Source organism: Ctenocephalides felis, unplaced genomic scaffold (assembly GCF_003426905.1).
Source record: "Ctenocephalides felis isolate EL2017-DRISC unplaced genomic scaffold, ASM342690v1 CF-g0.4_SCAFFOLD_03570, whole genome shotgun sequence".
Classification (NCBI taxonomy): domain Eukaryota; kingdom Metazoa; phylum Arthropoda; class Insecta; order Siphonaptera; family Pulicidae; genus Ctenocephalides; species Ctenocephalides felis.
In genome coordinates, this window is record NW_020539724.1 from 17023214 (window position 1) to 17044005 (window position 20792).

Here is a 20792-nt window from a genome sequence, read left to right on the forward strand (position 1 = left end):
GCGCCCGCGTGGGGGGGCCTCCGGGCCCCCGCAGGCTAGTTAAGTAAATAAAGTGAAGAATCCGCTAGGGCACCCTCCGCCAGGTCGCAATGCCTGACGAAGGGTGCCCGAGGCAGGGAAGGTTTTCTTCATTCACCCCTTCGCCTACACGGAGCTTTCTTAATACATCAACGTAACGTCCGGCACGCTTGCATAGTATACCGGCCAACACGACGAGCTTTTTTCCCGTCCGATCCTGGGATCGAACTCGTTACCTTTGCGGTACTACAAAGCCATCACGCTAACCGTTACGCCACACAACCGGTGACGAACCCGGCTTTTTTTAGTGCTTATGACTTGTTAAATCGTCGCCGGTTGAAATTATTTCTGGCTTATCTATATCGAGTCTACATAAGCCAGTTTGCGGCGGTGTTTCGGTGTGATCAGCATGGAGTAAGTGGGCTAAGAGGAGTGAATGGGATAGAAGATTGGAAGGATATGGTAGCAGGTTCGAGACGCAGGTAGGGTAAAAAAATAAAAATCGAGAGGTAAGCGAATTAATTGTAAATTTGTAGGGTAGCTAATCCCATCCCGACCCCTGCGTCAGGGTTTACCGAATTCCGGTTACCTGACGTTCAGGGCTCCGGTTACCTTAAACCAGGGTTCTATGGTTTAGGTAACCGCAGCAGATAGAACCTGGGGGTTAAAAAAAATCCCCTTATCTAACGGGATTTAAATATAAGATATAAATATATTAAATTAAGTAAAAAAAGTGATAATAGAGAAAAAAGAAAAAATTCTAAGTCTTTAAGATGTAATTTTTTTTTTATAATAAAAAGCAAAAAAATTAATATAAGTTATTAGGTATTAATTAATATGAACTAATTATTATGCAGTCTAAATCAATTAAAGTGCTCATTTTTCTTAAAGTTACACGGTATATAAGAAAAGAAAAAAATAGTAAGATCTAAGGAAATATTTTTTCTAAGTTAAGTAGAACTGATACGTGTTATATATATTATTTAAATACACTGATTAATTTATCTAATTGCAATAGAGCAGTTGAAATAAGTCTTTGTGCAAATAATTAATTTAATTATGAGCAAAATTGCAAACACAATCTTAGCCTTTATAATGAAGTAATAAAATAATAAAGTAATTAAATTAATAAATTGCTTATATTATTAAAGTTGAAAAAATACATAAAAAATATATATTTTTCTTAGTTAAGTAAAATAACTAACACTAGTTATACTTATTAATTAAATTGAACTAATTAAATAATCTGTTTGTCACAGAATTGTTGAAATAAATAATTAGTCTTTGAGCCATTAAATAATTCTAAGTAAAATTGCAAAGACAATCTAATAAAGTGCTCATAAACAGTATATAGCTAATTAAAACATGAAATATCAATTAAAAGATATAATTACAATAACTTTATTAACATTGTATAATACAATAATTTCAACATATTAGTAGCTAATTTCAAATTAAACTTTTAAAATATTAAATTTTCCACTTCGAACTGTTTAAAAGTCATGGATTTTCACTCAAATTAAACTTGTCAAAAACATAAATTTTTTCTTTTTATGTTTCATGCTAAAAACTCATGCATATATATCCATGGCTTTTTACTCAATTCGTGGATTTCTAAACTGAACTTTAAATTTGCTTAATTGAAATTGACTCGAATGGTAATAGTTGATATATAATTGAACTTGTGTATATTTGCTAATTTAATATCACTGAAATTGATAAAAATTAAATTAAATTAAACACTTACAGATAAAGTTAAATAATTTTATTTGATGGCATTACACAAATTTATATTTAAGTTAGATCGTTACATTACAAATAATAAATACATTATTATAACATACTCTTACTCTAACTACAATAGAACAGCATTTATAATTAATAATTTTTACTTATTACAAAGATTAATTACAATTGCTACTATTATAAACATTATTATATTAATTATGATTACTACTATTATATAAACATGTAAAAATTCAAATCATGACTTAGACATTAAATAATGAAAGAAAAATGTGTGCTTTTGACATGTTTATATTGAGTAAAAATCCATGGTTTAGTAAATAATGAATAAAAAATTACACGATTAAACGAGTCAATATGTAAATAATTAATTCTAATTGTAAATTTGTAAATTAACTAATTCTTAAATAAAACTCAATATACTCGTATGTATATATGTAAAGCCAATCGGTTGTTGTTCACTTCACTTTGTCTTGATTTTTCTAATAACAAAAGACCTCGAAGTCATCAGAGGCCAGAAGTTTAAGACACCCAAACATGACAATGAGGTTCATCGGTTGCCGGTCACTTCACTCTGGTCTTAATTCCTCAGAATTGATAAATGAATTTCTCCCATATTACCTATAAAATGCAAAGACATAAATATTTATGTAATTCAGTGAGTGGTGAATAAAAAAAAAATTACATGAGCAAGTGAGTTAATATGTTTGTATCTTTAGCAAATGATGGAGCGCCTAAAGACTCACAATGAAAGAAAACATTAATGGTACGAATAAAACAACAAATTTAAAAGGTTAACAATAATTATATTCAATATTTAGATAAATGTGTTACAAACATTTAGGTTCTTGGCATTGGCTTCTCAATGCAAACATAGTAGAATCTTGACAAGTGTTTTGGGACAGCACGATCACCAGTACTAGTCAAATTAGCAATTTGATACAACCTGTAAGAAATATTTATTAATATTGTAATAAAACAATATTGTACAATAATTAAAATACTATAAACTAAATATAAAACTATTTTAACAAAACATTAGTTAATTTACATGAATACAAATCAAGAGGCGAGAAACCATAGGAGGGAAAATGCAGGGGCCTAAGGGACCAGGGGCTTACAAGTACAAGACCATGGGGCTTACAAGTACAAGACCATGGGGCTTACAAGTACAAGACCATGGGGCTTACAAGTACAAGACCATGGGGCTTACAAGTACAAGACCATGGGGCTTACAAGTACAAGACCATGGGGCTTACAAATACAAGACCATGGGGCTTACAAGTACAAGACCATGGGGCTTACAAGTACAAGACCATGGGGCTTACAAGAACAAGACCATGGGGCTTACAAGAACAAGACCATGGACTTACAAGTACAAGACCAGGCCGCAGGCTATTCGAGCAAGATGAGACCAAAATCCAAGAGGTTCGAGTAAAGTGAGACCAGAGTGCAAACCATTCAGAAGACCGCCTGAAGTTTCGTCAAATAAGCCTATAAAACAAATTATTTAACATAATTCTTAGGTATATATATCAAGTATAAAAATATTTTAATACTTATATTTCTTTGCCAAACAAATGTTTTAATGTCTAAACTGCTGTATCCGCAATCTTCACAATGGAGCCAATCAGTTTACTTTGTCTTGATTTATCACAACTGACGGATGACATTCTTCTATTACACCTATGACATCAAAATAATTCAAAATATTTATATAATTTAAGTAACATATTATAAGTAACATATAAGCATTAATGAAAATTCAAACAACAATTTGAACTAATAAAACTATGTATTTATTTAATAATTAGATGAATATATTATAAGTATCCAAATCATAACCCTTGATTGAATGCAGCATGTATCTTCTCTAGGAACACCATTGAGTTAAGGTTTCTGACAGCAAGATAAGTCCAATGCAGGCACGTGTGTAAGTTGAGGGCAATCCTGAAGAGATCATTGCTTACCCTGTGAACAAAAGCATTTAATTGGTTATAAGTCAGACTACTATAATACATTATAAAAATGTAACTCACCAAGTGTTTTCTTCTGAGCCGTTTTACTACGTCTTCCTAAGTAAACTGCAACAAGTGGTTTTTATTGTAACTGATCAAACTACGTTATTAAAATGTTAGTATTGTTAATGAGTTAGTAAGACTACTGGTAAGAACATGCATAAGACTAAACACGGTTACAAAAAGAACCACTTGTGCAAATTTATAAGAATTAGTGTTTCAAAACCCAAGCAGTTGATTGTCGACTCATCGTTCATGAGCGTTTACAGTCTGATTAGAGTCTATTGATTCAGAAGTGGATAATTGAATCTGAAATAAAAAAAACAAAAAATTAGAACACGTCTTTCAAAATGTTTGATAAAGGATACATACTACCTGTCTAATAGATACTCGATAAGCGCTTACTGTTTGATGGATTGAAGGCGATGAGGACTGGTGGTTCAGTGGTGCAGGAGAATTGAATCTGAAATAAACAAAAAAAAAAAAAGATTAGAACACGTCTTTGAAAATGTTTGGTAAAGGATACATACTGCCTGCCTGATAGATACTTGATATGTGCTTACTGTTTGATGGATTGAAGGCGATGAGGACTGGTGGTTCAGTGGTGCAGGAGAATTGAATCTGAAATGAACAAAAAAAAAAAAAAAGATTAGAACATGTCTTTGAAAATGTTTGGTAAAGGATACATACTGCCTGTCTGACAGAAACTTGACATGTGCTTACTGTTTGATGGATTGAAGGCGATGAGGACTGGTGGTTCAGTGGTGCAGGAGAATTGAATCTGAAATAAACAAAAAAAAAAAAAAATTAGAACACGTCTTTGAAAATGTTTGGTAAAGGATACATACTGCCTGTCTGATAGATACTTGATATGTGCTTACTGTTTGATGGATTGAAGGCGATGAGGACTGGTGGTTCAGTGGTGCAGGAGAATTGAATCTGAAATAAACAAAAAAAAAAAAAAAGATTAGAACACGTCTTTGAAAATGTTTGGTAAAGGATACATACTGCCTGTCTGATAGATACTTGATATGTGCTTACTGTTTGATGGATTGAAGGCGATGAGGACTGTTGGTTCAGTGGTGCAGGAGAATTGAATCTGAAATGAACAAAAAAAAAAAAAGATTAGAACACGTCTTTGAAAATGTTTGGTAAAGGATACATACTGCCTGTCTGATAGATACTTGATATGTGCTTACTGTTTGATGGATTGAAGGCGATGAGGACTGGTGATTCAGTGGTGCAGGAGAATTGAATCTGAAATAAACAAAAAAAGATTAGAACACGTCTTTGAAAATGTTTGGTAAAGGATACATACTGCCTGTCTGATAGATACTTGATATGTGCTTACTGTTTGATGGATTGAAGGCGATGAGGACTGGTGGTTCAGTGGTGCAGGAGAATTGAATCTGAAATGAACAAAAAAAAAAAGATTAGAACACGTCTTTGAAAATGTTTGGTAAAGGATACATACTGCCTGTCTGATAGATACTTGATATGTGCTTACTGTTTGATGGATTGAAGGCGATGAGGACTGGTGGTTCAGTGGTGCAGGAGAATTGAATCTGAAATGAAAAAAAAAAAAAAAAGATTAGAACACGTCTTTGAAAATGTTTGGTAAAGGATACATACTGCCTGTCTGATAGATACTTGATATGTGCTTACTGTTTGATGGATTGAAGGCGATGAGGACTGGTGGTTCAGTGGTGCAGGAGAATTGAATCTGAAATAAACAAAAAAAAAAAAAGATTAGAACACGTCTTTGAAAATGTTTGGTAAAGGATACATACTGCCTGTCTGATAGATGCTTGATATGTGCTTACTGTTTGATGGATTGAAGGCGATGAGGGGTGTTGATTCAGAAGTGGATAATTGAATCTGAAATAAAAAAAAAAAACAAAAGATTGGAACACGTCTTTTAAAATGTTTGATAAAGGATACAGACTGCCTGATAGATACTTGATAAGTCTTACTGTTTGATGGATTAAAGGCGATGAAGGCTGCTGATTCAGAAGTGGATAATTGAATCTGAAATAAAAAAAAAAAAGATTAGAACACGTCTTTTAAAATGTTTGATAAAGGATACAGACTGCCTGATAGATACTTGATAAGTTCTTACTGTTTGATGGATTAAAGGAGATGAGGGCTGTTGATTCAGAAGTGAATAATTGAATCTGAAATAAAAAAAACAACAAAAGATAAGAACACGTCTTTTAAAATATTTGATAAAGGATACACACGCAATGAGGGCTGTTGATTCAGAAGTGGATAATTGAATCTGAAATAAAAAAAAAAAAAACAGAAGATTAAAACACGTCTTTTAAAATGTTTGATAAAGGGTACAGACTGCCTGATAGATACTTGATAAGAGCTTACTGTTTGATCGACTAGAGTCGGTTGGGTCCAATGAGGCAGTTGATTCAGTAGCGGAGAATTTAATCTGGAACAAAAAAACAAGAGATTAGAATACATCTTTTAAAATGTTTGATAAATAACACATACTGCTGAAGTAGGTAAAGTTATCTGCAGGTTAAAATTAAATATATAAATTCCAGATTTAAACTATTTCATGGATTGATAACATTTAGTGCTCACACTTTGTCCTTAATTGAATTTTGTATCATGGCCTCCAAGAACGCCCTAAAAGTGATGAAACAAAGTTTATATATCAGAATATAAATAAATTGGCGCAATGCTATATGGATTGCAAACGGCAACAGTTGTTTATAGTTGACAATAGTTTAATAATTATATAATTAAGTAATACATAATGTCGAATGATTCAGATTATTACATTCTTGTTTAATAGTGGATTATTGTGTTAGTGTGTCAGTCAAAACTAGAACTACGAATGATACCTACATAACTTACTACTACCCCAAACTACTATATTAGCATGCAAGTAATTATCTGAATCATGACATTACATAATATGCTAACAAAGTAGTACTTAAAAAAAAATCGATACGATCGCGCCAAACTACGTATGCCGTTCACAATCTACTGTCAATGTCACAAATTGTTAAAAGAAATTGCACAAAATTTAAATACAATGGAAGCAAACGCGAATAAATGAATGAGAACCCGACAATGATTTGTTTAATTTTGCTCGTTTTCATAACACACTTATTATTATTGGGTACTTCCCTGGGTCCTCTCCCTTGGTCTTGGAGGTCCTCTTGCTGCCCATCACGCAAATGAACAACTTGACAATCGCGTGGACCAATCAAGTCGCCGGCGGAGCCACTTGACACGGCTCAAAAATGACATCCTGCGCAAAAAAATTCGAATTGGTCCGATTAGACAATTATCAATAAAATTAAAATTAATTTAAATTATTTAATTTTTAATTGAAATTAAAAATATACAAAAGTAAAAATAAACAAATAGATAAATGAATAAAAAAATAAATAATTTATATAAAAAATCGCAAAATTGAAAAAAATAAACTAAACTAGTTGGTATTGATATTTTGTTTTGAGGCAAGTTACATGAACTTCCCGAAATGTATTAATAATTGATTTAATTAATAAAAAATAAATTAACTTATGAGTGATTAAAAGTATTCCGAGTGGATTTATTACATATAGCGAACTTGTTAACTCGGAGTATTTTCTAAAAACAAATTTTTAAAAATCAACAATTTTTATAATTGAACCTGTTTCTGTAGGAATTTAATGATTTAGTGTGTTCATCGAAACCGAGTACTCTATCGTTATACCAAGTAAATTGTATAATTTTAATTTTAACAAACGTCGAACTTTGATGAATTTTTAAAATTAAACTACTTGTCGTAAAGCCGTAATATTTCAGTAAGTTCTATAAGGCCATGATATATATCATTAAAAAAAGTTCCATAAAAATTGGATTAAATTTTTTTTTCAACAGTTAATTACAAGGAAATGGTTCGGTATATTTTTCCCTAAAACTAATCAGTGTCATTCCCAACTAATCTTTCGAACAGTTTTTGATTTTTAATTTCCCGAAGGAGAAGTTTATGTTTTCATCAAAAAATCCTATTCGCTATTTTTATGTTTTCTCGAAGTTTCAAGCCATTCTGAACTGAAAGAGACCAAGTTTGGAAAAAGTATGTGTGTGTGTGTGTGTGTGTGTGTGTGTGTGAACAGATTTTTTGCCGTAAATCGATGTTTTCTCAAAAACAGATATGCAAAATAATCGTAGAGGAACTACAGAAAGTTTATAATTATTAAATGGGTAAGTAAAAAAAATGTAGCATGTAAAAAAGATCATTTGTATGCATAAATAAATAAATGATTAAAACTCGTGTATGAGTAAATGAATAATAAAAAAATTGACCTATTTGCAAGCGGTATTTTAAAACATGTTACATGATGTTTGCGATATAGTGTAAATAATTGACTTAAATTAATTTATGAGTGACTTATAAGTATTATTGTAATAATGGAAAATTAAATATATAAAAAAAAAATTTAAATAAAATGAAAAAAATATGAATAAATTCTTAATGACGATATCAAAATATTAAGATGAATAAATAAGCAAATGATTAAATAAATTGCATACCTTGAAGTCTCTACGCGTATTCAGTTTAATAAATTCAGTTTCCATAGAAGTCTTTTTGATCCCTCAGCAGATATTTCTCTTATAGGTTGCCATCCTTAATTGTGGTAATAATTGTTTTTGTTATTTTCAAATGAAGATAGGTATTCAATTTGTAAATGTATATATTGTATATATTTGTTACAAAAGAATCGATACAGAGCCTATATAATGAATCTTGAACAAATATTTTGAATATTTAATTATTTTGAGATATGATAATTATGTGATTAGTTTTACATATTTTATTTGAAACTGTAAGCAATAGCAGTTAACAGTTGAAGCTTGGAGTATGTTTCTGGAAAAACTATGTATTGATCTTGTCCTTGTAGTATTTTATAAGTAAGTATTGAAAAGCATAATTATACTCTAGGTTTCTCAAAACCTAAATAATTCGACTTGTATCTTACGAAATAAGAATTGCTTGTTTTGTTATCTTACCGATAGTTAATGAAGCAAAGAAGTCTACTGCAGCAGTAAGATAATACAGGATTCTCATTCCAGAGTTAACTTATTTTTTATAATTAACTTGATTATTGTCGACAGCTTCTATTTTATAGCAGAGCTGAAATATAAAAGGTAATAATAAGTTTGGATTACTCTTTGTATGTCTTTATCTGAAATTAAATATTTCATGTATCTTTGACTAATTATTACAGTTATTCTTGTCATGAGAAATAAAATTATTTCAGTGTTCACATGACTTAGCCTCAATGCATTTTGCCTAGGAAACTTTAAATCGTAGCAGCCGTCAACAATAATATATACTATGGCTTAAGTAAATATTCAGGATCAGCACAGAATTTTCTTGTCATGAAGGATATTATATAAAAATTCAAAGGCTTTTTTTTTGAAGACCGTGACATTTAATAGTAAAAAGTACTTTGTTTTCAAAATCATTAAATTAAGATTTATGCATCAGCTTCATTTACTTACAAAATATTTTATATAAAAAGCATTGATTGTATTAGCATTACAGAATCTTTCTGAAGAATTATTGAGAATAATTAAAATCTTTCAACAATTTCAAAATAGAATCACATTATTATGCTCGAACCTGATTTATCATAATTATTTTTGTTTATCACAAGCCAGGATAGTTAAAGCAAATAAACTTTGAATTCAAATCAATATATTTCTACATACCTGTGTATGTGCCTACCCAATAATTTAATCAGTTCTTCATCTTGTCAATACAAGTAATTATTAAAATCGGACGCTTCGTTCACTTAAAAACTGAGTTACCGTTTTTGGCACTTTTTGCCCCGTATCTTCGGAACGTCTAGACCTGTCTTCGCCAAAAACTAATCCGCAAGTCTCCTTATCAATACGAATCAAATGTTTTTTTTAATTATTCAAATCGGTTGAACGGTGTTCCATATCCGCATGCACACACACACATCAATTTTTTTTTAAGGTTTGCCCAAATATTCAGAAACCTTTGAAACGTAAAGATATGAAAATTTTCATTTTCAATTTTTTTGTGATTACTATAACTTACCCTGCGGAAAGTTAAAAAAAAGGTCTATTGAAATCTAGTATGTACAAGCTATTTTTTCAAACTAAAGCAAATTGAATTTCAACATTTTCAAAGACACGATTCGGCAGATCTTTACCTAACACTAACCAATATGATTTCCAATTGATATTTTTTAAAAGGTTTTTAAATTTTTAAAATAGGTTCAGAGTTTATGGAAAAAACATGAACAAAATACTTGGTGATTTATTGATAATTTTTTTACATCTAGTAAACACCACATTTTAGGTAATAGAATGTCACTAATGGTTGGTTCAATAGGATGAATAAAACTAATTTAAATGTGATTATTTTCCAACTTACGTATACTCAACTAGGCTTGCCTCCAGAATAGTTCATTTTTCTCCTTTACAATTTCAAACAACTGAAGCAAAAAATCATCTACTTGATCATCCGTCATACTGGCAGTTGCAGTTTCTATGCTTCTTGTAGAATTATCACTAATATTGCAACTCAATGATCTAAAAGATTTAATTATTTGAATGAATTGTCACCAAGTCGATATTTGTCTTCATATGTAATAATGAAGTTTACCTCCAAATCATGTTTTTTATCTGCGATAGGCAATGGCATCACACTCATGCAAATGACAGGCATGGGAGGAGCTGGACCCTTTTCACGCTTCCGTTTTCCAGCATTTCTGTCATTATTCAGATGCCTATTGTTTGGAAGACCTATTCAAAAACATCAATTAATTTCATCTAATATAGATTAAGTTTTATTTATTTATCTCTTTAATTATTCACTTAACTAAATAAATCTGCAAAGGGTTAAAAAGATGTCAACATAATTGCAAATCGATAATAAAAATACTTACTAGAAAAATTAGTCGAACTTGCTGTTAATAAAAATCAACAATTTTGGAAAATTGCAAAACAATTTAATAAAAATTGTATTGTTAACCCATACCTTTAATTTATTACTTGTTTGCATGTCGCTGACTTCCTTGAAGACTCCATTAACACAAGAATTTCTAGTTGACGCCACGAATGCAAGGCCTTCAGCAATGAACTTCAACAAATTGTATTGTTTAATGATACCTAAACTATTTGCAAGTAATACCAATTATTTAAAAAAAAATGAAGCAAGAATCTAAAGCAACTGAGTCTAATAGAAAGTAAGTAAAAAACAAAATGGAGTATAATTTCAATTATGTAATAAATCCGAAATAAAGTGTGCACAATTACTTAAATGTCACTTTTGACGTTACAAGCAACGACACTGTTAAACACAAAATGGAATCGTAAATCCGAAGGCGTTATATAATTTGCACAAATACAACTCACCAGAATAATCAAGAGCTCTTCTGGCAAAGAGTCCACCTTGTTTTTCGTGCTCCGATGTAATGTATGCGCCCGGCAAGTCCAAAAAGAAAGAATGAATTTTTTGGCGACTCTTTCTGACCATAGAACCATAGATATGGGAAAATGGAGTATAATTTCAATTATGTAATTAATCCGAAATAAACTCTGCACAATTACTTAAATGTCACTTTTGGCGTTACACGCAACGACACTGTTAAACACAAAATGGAATCGTAAATCCGAACGCGTTATATAATTTGTACAAATACAACTCACCAGAATAATCAAGAGCTCTTCTGGCAAAGAGTCCACCTTGTTTTTCGTGCTCCGATGTAATGTATGCGCCCGGCAAGTCCAAAAAGAAAGAATGAATTTTTTGGCGACTCTTTCTGACCATAGAAACATAGATATGGGAAGATGTGCGAATGCAGAGTGTGCAAGTAGCGCCAATGATCCCCAAGCGACTCTTTTTGGTACTTATGAAATAGGCAAGGTTAAGGTGACCATAGATAAACAAGAGAATTAAAACTAATCAAGGATTTAATTAAAAACTCTTAATTAACGCGAAATTAAGTTCATTCACAAAAATCTCTTGACATTTGAAGCAATTACAACGTACAATTTAAAGCGCGAAATTCAAACAGAAAATTTAATCTACGAAAATTATGAAGTATTGTTATATAAAGTATATTTGTTGTTAAAGTTAATAAATTTGTCCGAAAATATAATTTATTTCAAATAAAATTGTTTATAAAATTATTTTAGCTCATTAATAAATATTTGATTTCAATTTTACATTTAAAACGAGCTGAAAATATAAATTATATTCCATAAGCTTTCATAATATGATAATAATAACTTATACTTAATTTACTTAATTACTATCAATTACATTTTAAATCTAAATAAATAAATGGACATATATTGCATTGCATTGCACATCATTCTATAAAGACCATTTACATGAAGTACTTGACTTGATTTAATAAAAAGACAATACAAAGAATATCATATGTAACTAAAGCTAGTTTTTAAACATTTACACTGTCGTTTCACTTCTTCTCAAAGATACAAAGGCAACTTGCTTTTTACATCATTATAATATTCATTCTCAGATGTTTCATCTTCCTTATTACTTATTCAAGATGTCGACAGATTGTTTCAAATCTATTTCATCAATAGGTGTGAAACTGTAATGATAAAACTGTAAAAGTTCCAGTTAAAGGTACTCCTAAAGTCTGATATGGAAATGGTCCACTGCAAGGATTAAACTTAAAAGATACTGAGGATGATGGCATGGGTAAAAAAATTTGGAATCTCCTATAATAGTATTAGTACTAGAAATATTATTGCTGGCACAAACAACTTTAATTTGCATTAAAACATATTTATCAAAATATAATTAAAATGTATTTAAAACTTAAACTTGTTTAATTGTGATCATATGACAATAAAGCTATTTCACTTCTAAGAATAATTAATTATTTGCTCCATTTGCTACATTTTAGCAAACTCATTATGCTTTGTATTAAGTGTAGAATTTAATAATTCAAAAAGAAGCCAGCATCATTAGCCTGTTAATCTAGAAATAGCAGCTTCAAAAACTTGCTAACAGAAGTTGAATGTGCGTTCTATAATTGATAAAAATTAGATATTTCAAATCTAAATCATCATTACAAAATCTTAAGTTTATTGCTACATATTATATTTATTGCTACGTATTATATTGATTATCATAAGTTGTATAAAAACTTCTGTTGTAAGTTTCAAACAGTTGATAAAAAATTATATAAAGTAATCTACAAGAAATACTTTTGATAAAAAGTCAATATAAAGAAAATCATACATAGCTAAAATTAAGTTTTAACTATTGACACGGACATTTCATTTTTTCTCAAAGGTACGAAGGCAATTTGTTTTCTATATCATTATAATGTTCATGCTCAGATATTTCATCTTCGTTAATTGTGCTTCATAGGTTAGTTACAGTTAAAGGTACTCCTATAGTATGCATTGGAGGCGATCCATCTTAAGTTCTAAACACAGAAAATGCACAGCATGATCCATTGCAGACACGAAAAATATGGATAGACACATCGTTCTGGATTCTTGGAAGTTCCTATAATGGAAATATTTGGGTTGTAATAATGAATAATGATATTTTACATTACTAGCAAAATCAATTACATAATAAACTATATCATATAATTCTTATTTTTGGCAATAAAGTTCATATAAATTACTTTATTATTATAAAAAATTATATTAATTCGGATCATTCAGTATCAAATTACTTAAACGCTTGTAATTATACTGTTTTAAATATTAAATATTTAAAGAATAAATTTATTTTTATAATGTTAATTGAGTAAAATATTAAATATTTTACATTTGCCTTTTGTTTATTGTATAAATGTATTTAAAACCTTGAAGTTTTCTTATCTTCATGCACAAAATTATAGTTACCTATATTTACATTTTTAAAGACATCATCATTTGGAAATCAGCATAAATGCATTTCTATTAATATATGTATCAGACTTGTCTTGTTATCTCTGAAGTACAGGGACAATCCTGTTAGCATCCCGAACAATTATTATTCTCCAAAGTATGTATACTTGCAACAGTGCAAGAATCCATAACACTATAAAATAAAATTCAGTGAAATTATTGTTATTAATTAAATACTTGTTTGTGAAACATACATATTATATGCACTATATAAAGTTCTTATTATTTTTAAACTCAATTCATTCTAAAAGCATTGTAATAGTAGAAACTAGTATGTATATTATTCGAAGCACATCAATAATTATCAATTCATTGACAATTAATTAAAACTCAGTAATGCTTTTGCTTCAAAGTACTTTTGATAGGACAAAGAATTCATTTTTCATTATAAAAAAATTGTAAATATAAATCTGATTCAATAAAGAATTTATCTATAGAATAACTTACAGTGAAATCATTCATTTCATTTGATTCAATTACATTCACATAAAATTCTAATAGGTTTATGTGGTATTTTTTTAGATTATTGTGAGCAAAATGTACTTTTGAACAAAATTGTGTTTCTTAAATAAACTATAAGCATTTCTCATCAGTTTTTGACTCAATTCATTAAAAAATATTTGGCGTTTTATGTAACTACAACTGAAGTTTAATATACTGGTATTACTACTTTGATTTATCATTTTACTCTATATTATTATCACATGAATTGGCAAATTCATTGGAATTGTAGTTCGATATTTAAGTTTTCATATGAATAAAATTAAATTTTCTAAAACTATTATATATAATAGTATATAAAATGTTGCAAAACTTACTCAATCTTCTACTCATCATCTCTGTTTTTCTGTTTAATGTATATTTCTGAGAAGACAGTTAAATAAAACTAATGGTATGCCTTTACATAATTCATCAATAATATATTTCATTTAATTTTTTCTTTCTTGTTTCCTTACAAGTTATAAGCACCTGTGAAAAGAATATAGTTTTATTACAAGAAACACTACTTAGATAGTGAAAAATTTTACTAGATTACTACATCGATGTAACGATTTAATTAAAAGTTTAATTTTAATAATTAACAAAGAAATAAGTTTTAATAATAATCATAAACATAGGAATTGATATAAAAAATATAATATATAATAGCCACATGACACTTCATTTGAAATATAATAATCATAATGATAATCAATTTTACTTACATTAAGGTTATTTGAATTCGTAATAGTCACACCATACATTGTGCACGAATAATATTGCACTTTCATATATATATTCTGACGTTTCTGCTCTCCTAATACTTCGAAGCGATTATAGGAGCATTTTCGTAAGAAGTAACGAGAATTGTCCGCCATTTATATATTTGGAGCTGTCAAAATGAGGCAACCAATCAGAAAGCAGGACTACATTTAACAAGAAACCAGGCCCGCATTTTGAACAAATTTATATGTTGAATAAAACAAATATATAATTTTTTTAAAAAAGTCGGAAAAGCACATTATTATAAAAATTACACTAATTATAATATTACTAATAAATGTAATTTTACTTTAAAATATACTATGTGTCTAATTTATAAAAGTTAATAACAAAATAACTTTTGTTTTATATTATTTAACTAATTACAAAGATAGCGCTGCATGCAATCGCCTCTATGAATCTAGAAATCTTATTGGATTCCTTTATACGCTTTTATATATAATTATGATCCCGGCTTAGGAGTAATATCAATATATACATTTATATATCGCTTTATACTCTATTATAAATATAATTGTCATCTCGGTTATATAGTCATATCAATATTTACAATCAATCGTCTTGGAACTTAGTGGATTCCTTTATAAGCAATTATATATAATTGTGGTCCATATATACACACACACACATATATATATATATATATATATATATATATATATATATATGGAGATTTGAACTCGAAATCCAAAAACGAGAACATACGCCATTGCGATCGAAGCCATTTAACGATCTCACCCACCCGTCGCTGACAAACATTTGATTGAATTTGGTACTTTCGTTCTGATTGAATTTTGATCTTAACAATAATTTCACATACCTCCCTCGCCATTTTACTTGTCAAATAAAAAACCCCAAATGCACCCTTTGGGTTCGAACCAGCCTCCTTCTGATTAGAGTCTAGTTTAGCGCTCTAACCATTGCGGCCACGGCGACGAAGAATTTCCGCCTGCTAATGCTGAAAGGACATTCTTCGACGACTGACCATCATCATTCGAGTCAAGGTCACAGGGGGATGATATGAAAAAATTAAATGTTTACCCAGGGGGTTGAAAGTGGGCTCATTCGATACTGCTGGTCCTTGCGAATTTCGAGCGGGGGGTTACAGGGGGGAAAATTTTGTCCGTTTTTCGCTCAGGAGAGCAGAAAATCGACTTTTTTAAAATTTCACGGATTTTCTATGGGAATTTTTTGAAGATTTTTTGCGTTTTCAATGTGACCTTGACCTTGACCTTGACCACGACAAGGTCAGCACAAAATCTCCCTGAAAACGCAAAAAGTTTTCAAAAAATTCCCATAGAAAAAACGCAAATTTTACAAAAAGTCGATTTTCTGCTCTCCTGAGCAAAAAACGGACAAAATTTTCCCCCCTGTAACCCCCCGCTTGAAATTCGCAAGGACCAGCAGAATCGAATGAGCCCACTTTCAACCCCCTGGGTGAACATTTAATTTTTTCATATCATCCCCCAGTGACCTTGACTCAAATGATGATGGTCAGTCGTCGAAGAATGTCCTTCCAGTGTTAGCAGCCGGAAACTCTTCGTCGCCGTGGCCGCAATGGTTAGAGCGCTAAACTAGACTCTAATCAGAAGGAGGCTGGTTCGAACCCGAAGGGTGCATTTGGGGTTTTTTATTTGACAAGTTAAATGGCAAGGGAGGTTTGTGAAGATATTGTTCACACATGTACCAAAATCAATCAATTTTTCACAGGTGATGAAATGGACGAGGTTGTTAAATGTCTTCTGTCGCAATGGCGATTGTTCTCGTTTTTGGATTTCGAGTTCGAATCTCAAAGGAAATTTATTAAGTATTTTAGTTTATTTTTTCAATAAATTTTAAATAAACATTTAAATATGCTTGAAATATAAATAATAGTTATAAATTATAAAAAATTATAGAATTTGACACTTTTTAATTCAAAGTATTAGTATTCTTAGTAATTAGGCATGATAAATAATTAAAAATTGATTAAAAAAATTAGGGATAGTGTTGGTCAATATCTTAGTCAATTACTAAAGAATTAACAAACTATATCTACATAAATCATTTATATGACCTAGCCACCTTAATTTGTATGGGAATAAATATATAAATGTTATATTGCTTTTACCATCATTATATAGAGCTAGCTGTCTTATTATGTATGAAATTTGATATTATATATATATATATAGATATATATATATATATATATATATATATATATATATATATATATAATATAGAAACCCTTTGCGCATATGCAACCTGAAATACTCCATATATAATTATAATGTATTTAATAAAATGCACATAAAAATTATAATAAAAGAATAAAATCAAGTTATATATATTTATTTATATAATTACAAAATTATTTAAATATAATACAAAATATTTGATGAGAATAAATAGCCAAATACACATTGATATTACTTCTAAGCCTCGCGAATAGTATACTTATACGTATAGTATATTATACTTTCATACATATTCTGAGATGTGTCTGCTACCCTGGTAGATCGGAAGCAAAATTCGTATGAAAATGCACAAATTCTATGAATGAATATGAGCTCGTATAAAGCGCGTATATGAACGTTAAATTACTTAATATAAATTTAATTTAATATTATTATTAGATTTTTGAATAAATTAATAAGTATAATGTAAAATAAAATGGATATATCTTTATGTAAATGGATTTTTATGTATGATTGTAATAAAGTAAATAAAATTATTAATTATAGACCTATTAATTATTGTTTGCCAAGAAGCAACCTGAAAAATTCTATAAATTACACATCCATGTTTAAAAAAAATCAAATTAATTTACTTAAATAATTATTAATATACATAATTACAAAATATTACAAATATACTCATATGTAATTAGCAAAATCACAATGATTTAAATATATATTAATTTAATGATAATAATATTATTCAATAAGTATATGATACATATGATGTATTATATATTGATACATATATGATATGATACATATGATGTATTAATATATGATATATTAATTATTGTTTGTCAAATTATTTATTTATTGTTATTAATTATTGTTTGCCAAAAGCAACCTGAAAAAATACTATAAATTACACAACCATGTTTAAAAAAAAAATTCAACTCTGAGAATAATTGATTGTATATTCACAAATTGACCTCACAATCCATCTGTTATACATAATATTCATGAAATATATTTCTTCATGATGAGAATGATTGCTTAATGATAAGATTATTTAAATGATGAGCATGATTACTTATTATTCTATAGCTGGTATTTACTTAAGCTAATTCGCTTATATATAGGTCATTGATTAATTAATTAAGAACATTGTCTATTAAAACTTACTTCAAATTTGCTCCATTGTAATTTAATCATTTTAACGAACATGTATCATGCTTTATATAAAAGTTTAATTCTGTAGGATTCGATAATCCAAATAAGTTAGCACCATTAGCCAGTTGGTAATATAAACATTGTATAGCAGCTGCTTCGAAATCATACTGCAGTGGCATTTCATGACATTAGTTTAATGTGGTTCCTACAATTGATATATAATTAAGATATTTCAAATGTAAAATAACATTACAAAATCTTAATTTAGTTATTATCAACATTTATCATTCCTAGGTAAATTTCCACTACCATAAATAATCAAAGATAAAAAACAAATCCTACTGGATATACTTATACAGTCAATATTATTATAAGCTGTTTTTCCTAAATATTTAAATAAGTGATAAAATTAAAATAAAATAATAAATTTAGAATTTTGATATACGATGAGATTGCCTAGTTCTAAAGACAATATTGCTTTGCCAAATGCAAAAGCTAGAAACTTTTTTGCAACAGTTTTCATATAGCTTGGATCAACTAGTTTTGTCTTGATTTAGCTACATGAGTGATGATATTTAATCAATTGTAATAATCACAGAGAATATTTAATATTAAAACTTTTTATGTCACTTACTGTCAGAAGAAGTTCTCATGGGCTTAGACAATATTAGAATATGATGTATTCATGAATATCATGGGGTCATCTCTTCATTTAACAGCTTTGTGTTCGAATCTTTTTGAAATTGATAACGATGTTGATTCAAGAATTCTGCTTCACATATCAATACTATACTCAGTGAACACATCAATAATGTTGTCAATAAATATATGTTATTTCTTCCTTAAAAATTAGAATCCTGTGCTGCATTCGGACAACATGAAGTTTAACATACTAGCGTAAATTGGTTAATTTATTAGAAAATATAATTTGAGTTGTAGGTGAATAATTAAGTATTCATTTAAATAAAATAAATCGCACATACACTAAAATAGAATTCAACATTATATTAAGTGTTCATTTAAATAAAATAAATCGCATATACACTAAAATAGAATTTAACATTATAATAGTACATAAAATGTTGCCATACTTACTCGAAGCAGTAATTTTCTATTCTCCATCCTTGTTTAATAATATACATTTATAACAAAAATGCATCTAAAATATTATCATATAGTCATTATAGTTTTGCAAACTATACATGCACTGCATATACATATATAAATTATTATTCTCTATGAATAATATAGTTTTTGCTAGAAAATTAAGGGAGTCTTCTACCTTGTTGGTTGAAAAAAATCGATTTATTTATTTTGCATTTTTGTGGCCTGAAAGGTACTAGAAATATAATATTGAAAGAGTACTTTATAGCCCTGGCATTGCAGATTGATTGTAAGTACCTTTTCTTCCAAGATCGAAGCATTAATATCTTTGAATGCAATTTCCCAAAGTTGTACTAGAAATATAATATTGAAGTGGTACTTTATAGCTCTGGCAGGGCAGATTGATTATAAGTAACTTTTCTTCCAAGATCATAATGCATTAATATCTTTGAATGCAATTTCCCAAAGTTTCGCAACTGGTTGACAAAATATCTCGAAAAATAATTGATTAATTGACTATTTATTTGTTCATTTCAATGATTTTTACAGCAATTCTGGATCTTGAAAGTGAAAATTCATTAAAATTTATGTTAAAAGAATAGAAATAAACAAGTTAAATGCAAAAAACGGCACCTTCATTGAATTATTGGTTTCCCTACGATTCATTATCAAAAAACAGTATCAGAAATGAGGCCCCAAGGTAGAAGACCCACTTAAACTATGATAATACTAACATTGTAACGATTATGATAAAAATTTCCATTTGAAATACAATAACAATCATTTTGTACTTACTTTTAGTATTGGTACTTATATTGTATATATCCAATTTCTGTACAAAATAGGGCAAAAAATAGTACACATCTACTGATATATAAAACAATATACACATTTATTCGTATTTATAAATGTTTCATATTCTAATATTGTCTATGCATTTATTCATCCGATTTTTTTGAATTCATATTTACTTGTCGTCGATGAACTGTCAAACGTTTGACGTTTGGTCTGTGGCGCCATCTGACACAGAACTATATGAACCCGGTAGTCACTACGTAGTTCCCAACAAACTGGGAACGATTTTGCATAGAGGCGCTGCAAGCGTCATACTTCACATGTGTGGCGGGATATTTGAATTTATATATTCAATTTCCATACATACTAAGGCGGCTAGTCCATATATAATGATGGAAAAATCAATATATACATTTATATATTCAATTTCCTTACATACTAATGCAGCTAGTTCATATATAATGATGGAAAATCAATATATACATTTATATATTTGATTTCCATACATACAAAGGCAGATAGCCCATATGTAATAATGGAAAATCAATATATACATTTATATATCCTTTTCCCATACAAACTA

General features: G+C 29.1%; 3 long non-coding RNA genes across 5 annotated transcripts; all 3 read right to left on the reverse strand.

Moving 5' to 3' along the window:
- Positions 1 to 6790: 6790 nt before the first annotated feature.
- LOC113383786 lies at positions 6791 to 11607 on the reverse strand. 3 transcript variants are annotated; one of them, XR_003367766.1, is made up of 8 exons: positions 11481 to 11607; positions 11187 to 11415; positions 10810 to 10911; positions 10435 to 10574; positions 10204 to 10361; positions 8805 to 8928; positions 8328 to 8421; positions 6791 to 7053 (listed from the first exon to the last, which is right to left on the reverse strand). It is a non-coding gene; the product is annotated as an uncharacterized LOC113383786 (long non-coding RNA). The 3 variants fall into 3 exon arrangements; XR_003367767.1 differs by having other exon boundaries at positions 10810 to 10945; XR_003367768.1 differs by lacking the exons at positions 6791 to 7053; positions 8328 to 8421 and having other exon boundaries at positions 8801 to 8928.
- A 1091-nt stretch (positions 11608 to 12698) lies between these two features.
- LOC113383787 lies at positions 12699 to 15057 on the reverse strand. Its single transcript, XR_003367769.1, has 4 exons — positions 14921 to 15057; positions 14534 to 14684; positions 13671 to 13848; positions 12699 to 13323 (listed from the first exon to the last, which is right to left on the reverse strand). It is a non-coding gene; the product is annotated as an uncharacterized LOC113383787 (long non-coding RNA).
- Positions 15058 to 18250: 3193 nt separating this feature from the next.
- On the reverse strand, positions 18251 to 19440 carry LOC113383791. Its single transcript, XR_003367776.1, has 3 exons — positions 19406 to 19440; positions 18945 to 19202; positions 18251 to 18515 (listed from the first exon to the last, which is right to left on the reverse strand). It is a non-coding gene; the product is annotated as an uncharacterized LOC113383791 (long non-coding RNA).
- Positions 19441 to 20792: the final 1352 nt, after the last annotated feature.